The sequence below is a fragment of the Haemaphysalis longicornis genome, unplaced genomic scaffold (assembly GCF_048455015.1).
Source record: "Haemaphysalis longicornis isolate Haplotype H1 unplaced genomic scaffold, Haemaphysalis longicornis Haplotype H1 scaffold_5, whole genome shotgun sequence".
NCBI lineage: Eukaryota > Metazoa > Arthropoda > Arachnida > Ixodida > Ixodidae > Haemaphysalis > Haemaphysalis longicornis.
Genome location: NW_027526385.1, coordinates 168810912 through 168817847, shown reverse-complemented (window position 1 = coordinate 168817847; position 6936 = coordinate 168810912).

Below are 6936 nucleotides of genomic sequence, written 5' to 3'. Positions count from 1 at the left end.
CACGGTCGACGGCTGTCGCTGCCTTTGCCTTCAACGAGGATAAAAGTGAATCTGCAGCCGTGCGGCCCACATTGTTGAGCGAGCGATCAGCCACCACGGTTCGGGCGAAGCCTGCAATCTAATATGCTGCCCTAGTCTTTACACAGTGACCGGCACTTGTCCTGCGCATGACACGGTTCAAGTCAAGGATTTGAATTGGCTGCCCGATCATCCTCCTTTCCCCCTTGCTCTGACCACCTGCGGAAATGTCCACGGTCGACGGCTGTCGCTGCCTTTGCCTTCAAAGAGGATCGAGGATAAAATTGCATCTGCAGCCATGCGGCCCACATTCTTGAGCGAGCGATCAGCCACCATGGTTCGAGCGAAGCCTGCAATCTAATATGCTGCCCTCGTCTTTACACAGTGACCGGCACTTGTACTGCGCATGACACGGTTCAAGTCAAGGATCTGAATTGGCTGCCCCATCATCCTCCTTTCCCCCTTGCTTTGACCTCCTGTGGAAACGTCCACGGTCGACGGCTGTCGCTGCCTTCGCCTTCAAGGAGGATAAAAGTGCATCTGCAGCCGTGAGGCCCACATTCTTGAGCGAGCGATCAGCCACCACGGTTCGAGCGAAGGCTGTAATCTAATGTGCTTCCCTCGTCTTTACACAGTAACTTGTACTGCGCATGACACGGTTCAAGTCAAGGATCTGAATTGGCTGCCCCATCATCCTCCTTCCCCCCTTGCTATGACCTCCTGCGGAAACGTCCACGGTCGACGGCTGCCGCTGCCTTTGCCTTCAACGAGGATAAAAGTGAATCTGCAGCCGTACGGCCCACATTCTTGAACGAGCGATCAACCACCACGGTTCGAGCGAAGCCTGCAAGCTAATATGCTGGCCTCGTCTTTACACAGTGACCGGCACTTGTCCTGCGCATGACACGGTTCAAGTCAAGGATCTGAATTTTCTGCCCCATCACCCTCGTTCCCCCCTTGCTCTGACCACCTGCGGAAACGTCCACGGTCGACGGCTGTCGCTGCCTTTGCCTTCAACGAGGATAAAACTGAATCTGCAGCAGTGCGGCCCACATTCTTGAGCGAGCGATCAGCCACCACGGTTCGAGCGAAGCCTGTAATTTATTCTGCTGCCCTCGTCTTTACACAGTGACGGGCACTTGTCCTGCGCATGACACGGTTAAAGTCAAGGATCTGAATTCGCTGCCCATCATCCTCCTTCCCCCCTTGCTCTGACCTCCTGCGGAAACGTCCACGGTCGACGGCTGTCGCTGCCTTTGCCTTCAACGAGGATAAAAGTGCATCTGCAGCCTTGAGGCCCACATTCTTGAGCGAGCGATCAGCCACCACGGTTCAAGCGAAGCCTGCAATCTAACATGCTGCCCTCGTCTTTACACAGTGCTCGGCACTTGTCCCGCGGATGACACGGTTCAAGTCAGGGATCTGAATTTTCAGCCCCATTATCCCCCTTCCCCCCTTGCTCTGACCACCTGCGGAAACGTCCACGGTCGACGGCTGTCGCTGCCTTTGCCTTCAACGAGGATAAATGTGAATCTGTAGCCGTGCGGCCCACATTCTTGAGAGAGCGATCAGCCACCATGGTTCGAGCGAAGCCTGCAATCTAATATGCTGCCCTCGTCTTTACACAGTGACCGCCACTTGTCCTGCGCATGACACGGTTCAAGTCAAGGATCTGAATTGGCTGCCCCATCATCCTCCTTCCCCCTTACTCTGACCAACTGCGGAAACGTCCACGGTCGACGGCTGTCGCTGCCTTTGCCTTCAACGAGGATAAAAGTGCATCTGCAGCTGTGCGGCCCACATTCTTGAGCGAGCGATCAGCCACCATGGTTCGAGCGAAGCCTGCAATCTAATATGCTGCCCTCGTCTTTACACAGTGCCCGGCACTTGTCCTGCGCATGACACGGTTACAGTCAAGGATCTGAATTGCCTGCCCCATTATCCTCCTTCCCTCTTTGCTCTTACCACCTGCGGAAACGTCCACGGTCGACGGCTGTCGCTGCCTTTGCCTTCAACGAGGATAAAAGTCAATCTGCAGCAGTGCGGCCCACATTCTTGAGCGAGCGATCAGCCACCGCGGTTCGAGCGAATCCTGCAATCTAATATGCTGCCCTCGTCTTTACACAGTGACGGGCACTTGTCCTGCGCATGACACGGTTCAAGTCAAGGATCTGAATTGGCTGCCCCATCATCCTCCTTCCCCCCTTGCTCTGACCACCTGCGGAAACGTCCACGGTCGACGGCTGTCGCTGCCTTTGCCTTCAACGAGGATAAAAGTGCATCTGCAGCCGTGCGGCCCACATTCTTGAGCGAGCGATCAGCCACCACGGTTCGAGCGAAGCCTGTAATCTAATCTGCTGCCCTCGCCTTTACACAGTAACCGACACTTGTCCTCCGCATGACACGGTTCAAGTCAAGGATCTGAATTGGTTGCCCCATCATCCTCCTTCCCCCCTTGCTCTAACCACCTGCGGAAACATCCACGGTCGACGGCTGTCGTTGCCTATGCCTTCATCGAGGATAAAAGTGAATCTGCAGCCGTACGGCCCACATTCTTGAGCGAGCGATCAGCCACCACGGTTCGAGCGAAACCTGCAAGCTAATATGCTGCCCTCGTCTTTGCACAGTGACCGGCACTTGTCCCGCGCATGACACTGTTCAAGTCAGGGATCTGAATTGGCTGCCCATCATCCTCCTTCCCCCCTTGCTCTGACCACCTGCGGAATCGTCCACGGTCGACGGCTGCCGCTGCCTTTGCCTTCAACGAGGATAAAAGTGAATCTGCAGCCGTACGGCCCACATTCTTGAGCGAGCGATCAGCCACCACGGTTCGAGCGAAGACTGCAAGCTAATATGCTGCCCTCATCTTTACACAGTGACCGGCACTTGTCCCGCGCATGACACGGATCAAGTCAAGGATCTGAATTCGCTGCCCATCATCCTCCTTCTCCCCTTGCTCTGACCTCCTGCGGAAACGTCCACGGTCGACGGCTGTCGCTGCCTTTGCCTTCAACGAGGATAAAAGTGCATCTGCAGCCGTGAGGCCCACATTCTTGAGCGAGCGATCAGCCACCACGGTTCAAGCGAAGCCTGAAATCTAATAGGCTGCCATCGTCTTTACACAGTGCCTGGCACTTGTCCTGCGGATGACACGGTTCAAGTCAGGGATCTGAATTTTCGGCCCCATTACCCTCCTTCCCCGCTTGCTCTGAGCACCTACAAAAACGTCCACGGTCGACGGCTGTCGCTGCCTTTGCCTTCAACGAGGATAAAAGTGAATCTGCAACCGTGCGGCCCACATTCTTGAGCGAGCGATCAGCCACCACGGTGCGAGCGAAGCCTGCAATCTAATATGCTGCCCTCGTCTTTACACAGTGCCCGGCACTTGTCCTGCGCATGACACGGTTACAGTCAAGGATCTGAATTGGCTGCCCCATCATCCTCCTTCCCTCCTTGCTCTTACCACCTGCGGAAAGGTCCACGGTCGACGGCTGTCGCTGCCTTTGCCTTCAACGAGGATAAAAGTGAATCTGCTGCAGTGCGGCCCACATTCTTGAGCGAGCGATCAGCCACCGCGGTTCGAGCGAAGCCTGCAATCTAATATGCTGCCCTCGTCTTTACACAGTGACGGGCACTTGTCCTGCGCATGACACGGTTCAAGTCAAGGATCTGAATTGGCTGCCCCATCATCCTCCTTCCCCCCTTAATCTGACCACCTGCGGAAACGTCCACGGACGACGGCTGTCGCTGCCTTTGCCTTCAACGAGGATAAAAGTGCATCTGCAGCCGTGCGGCCCACAGCCATGAGCGAGCGATCAGCCACCACGGTTCGAGCGAAGCCTGTAAGCTAATCTGCTGCCCTCGCCTTTACACAGTAACCGACACTTGTCCTCCGCAAGACACGGTTCAAGTCAAGGATCTGAATTGGTTGCCCCATCATCCTCCTTCCCCCCTTGCTCTAACCACCTGCGGAAACGTCCACGGTCGACGGCTGTCGCTGCCTTTGCCTTCAACGAGGATAAATTGCATCTGCAGCCGTGCGGCCCACATTCTTGAGCGAGCGTTCAGCCACCACGGTTCCAGCGAAACCTGTAATCTAATCTGCTGCCCTCGCCTTTACACAGTAACCGACACTTGTCCTGAGCATGACACGGTTCAAGTCAAGGATCTGAATTGGTTGCCCCATCATCCTTCTTCCCCCCTTGCTCTAACCACCTGCGGAAACGTCCACGGTCGACGGCTGTCGCTGCCTTTGCCTTCAACGAGGATAAAAGTGAATCTGCAGCCGTGCGGCCCACATTCTTGAGCGAGCGATCAGCCACCACGGTTCGAGCGAAGCCTGCAATCTAATATGCTGCCCTAGTCTTTACACAGTGACCGGCACTTGTTCTGCGCAAGACACGGTTCAAGTCGAGGATCTGAATTGGCTGCCCGATCATCCTCCTTCCCCCTTGCTCTGACCACCTGCGGAAACGTCCACGGTCGACGGCTGTCGCTGCCTTTGCCTTCAACGACGATAAAAATGCATCTGCAGCCGTGCGGCCCACATTCTTGAGCGAGCGATCAGCCACCACGGTTCGAGCGAAGCCTGCAATCCAATATGCTGCCCTCGTCTTTACGCCGTGACCGGCACTTGTCCTGCGCATGACACGGTTCAAGTCAAGGATCTGAATTGGCTGCCCCATTACCCTCCTTCCCCGCTTGCTCTGAGCACCTACGAAAACGTCCACGGTCGACGGCTGTCGCTGCCTTTGCCTTCAACGAGGATAAAAGTGAATCTGCAACCGTGCGGCCCACATTCTTGAGCGAGCGATCAGCCACCGCGGTTCGAGCGAAGCCTGCAATCTAATATGCTGCCCTCGTCTTTACACAGTCACGGGCACTTGTCCTGCGCATGACACGGTTCAAGTCAAGGATCTGAATTCGTTGCCCCATCATCCTCCTTCCCCCCTTGCTCTAACCACCTGCGGAAACGTCCACGGTCGACGGCTGTTGCTGCCTTTGCCTTCAACGAGGATAAAAGTGAATCTGCAGCCGTGCGGCCCACATTCTTGAGCGAGCGATCAGCCACCACGGTTCGAGCGAAGCCTGCAATCCAATATGCTGCCCTCGTCTTTACGCCGTGACCGGCACTTGTCCTGCGCATGACACGGTTCAAGTCAAGGATCTGAATTGGCTGCCCCATCATCCTCCTTCCCCCCTTACTCTGACCACCTGCGGAAACGTCCACGGTCGACGGCTGTCGCTGCCTTTGCCTTCAACGAGGATAAACGTCCATCTGCAGCCGTGCGGCCCACATTCTTGAGTGAGCGATCAGCCACCACGGTTCGAGCGAAGCCTGTGATCTAATCTGCTGCCCTCGTCTTTACACAGTAACCGACACTTGTCCTGCGCATGACACGGTTCAAGTCAAGGATCTGAATTCGTTGCCCCATCATCCTCCTTCCCCCCTTGCTCTAACCACCTGCAGAAACGTCCACGGTCGACGGCTGTCGCTGCCTTTGCCTTCAACGAGGATAAAAGTGAATCTGCAGCCGTGCGGCCCACATTCTTGAGCGAGCGATCAGCCACCATGGTTCGAGCGAAGCCTGCAATCTAATATGCTGCCCTAGTCTTTACACAGTGACCGGAACTTGTCCTGCGCAAGACACGGTTCAAGTCATGGATCTGAATTGGCTGCCCGATCATCCTCCTTCCCCCTTGCTCTTACCACCTGCGGAAACATCCACGGTCGACGGCTGTCGCTGCCTTTGCCTTCAACGAGGATAAAAGTGAATCTGCAGCCGTGCGGCCCACATTCTTGAGCGAGCGATCAGCCACCATGGTTCGATCGAAGCCTGCAATCTAATATGCTGCCCTCGTCTTTACACAGTGACCGCCACTTGTCCTGCGCATGACACGGTTCAAGTGAAGGATCTGAATTTTCTGCCCCATCACCCTCGTTCCCCCCTTGCTCTGACCACCTGCGGAAACGTCCACGGTCGACGGCTGCCGCTGCCTTTGCCTTCAACGAGGATAAAAGTGAATCTGCAGCCGTACGGCCCACATTCTTGAGCGAGCGATCAACCACCACGGTTCGAGCGAAGCCTGCAAGCTAATATGCTGGCCTCGTCTTTACACAGTGACCGGCACTTGTCCTGCGCATGACACGGTTCAAGTCAAGGATCTGAATTTTCTGCCCCATCACCCTCGTTCCCCCCTTGCTCTGACCACCTGCGGAAACGTCCACGGTCGACGGCTGTCGCTGCCTTTGCCTTCAACGAGGATAAAACTGAATCTGCAGCAGTGCGGCCCACATTCTTGAGCGAGCGATCAGCCACCGCGGTTCGAGCGAAGCCTGCAATCTAATATGCTGCCCTCGTCTTTACACAGTGACGGGCACTTGTCCTGCGCATGACATGGTTCAAGTCAAGGATCTGAATTGGCTGCCCCATCATCCTCCTTCCCCCCTTACTCTGACCACCTGCGGAAACGTCCACGGTTGACGCTGTCGCTGCCTTTGCCTTCAACGAGGATAAAAGTGCATCTGCAGCCGTGCGGCCCACATTCTTGAGCGAGCGATCAGCCACCACGGTTCGAGCGAAGCCTGTAATTTAATCTGCTGCCCTCGTCTTTACACAGTGACGGGTACTTGTCCTGCGCATGACACGGTTCAAGTCAAGGATCTGAATTGGCTGCCCCATCATCCTCCTGCCCCTCCTTGCTCTGACCACCTGCGGAAACGTCCACGGTCGACGGCTGCCGCTGCCTTTCCCTTCAACGAGGATAAAAGTGAATCTGCAGCCGTACAGCCCACATTCTTGAGCGAGCGATCAGCCACCACGGTTCGAGCGAAGCCTGCAAGCTAATATGCTGCCCTCGTCTTTACACAGTGACCGGCACTTGTCCCGCGCATGACACGGTTCAAGTAATGGATCT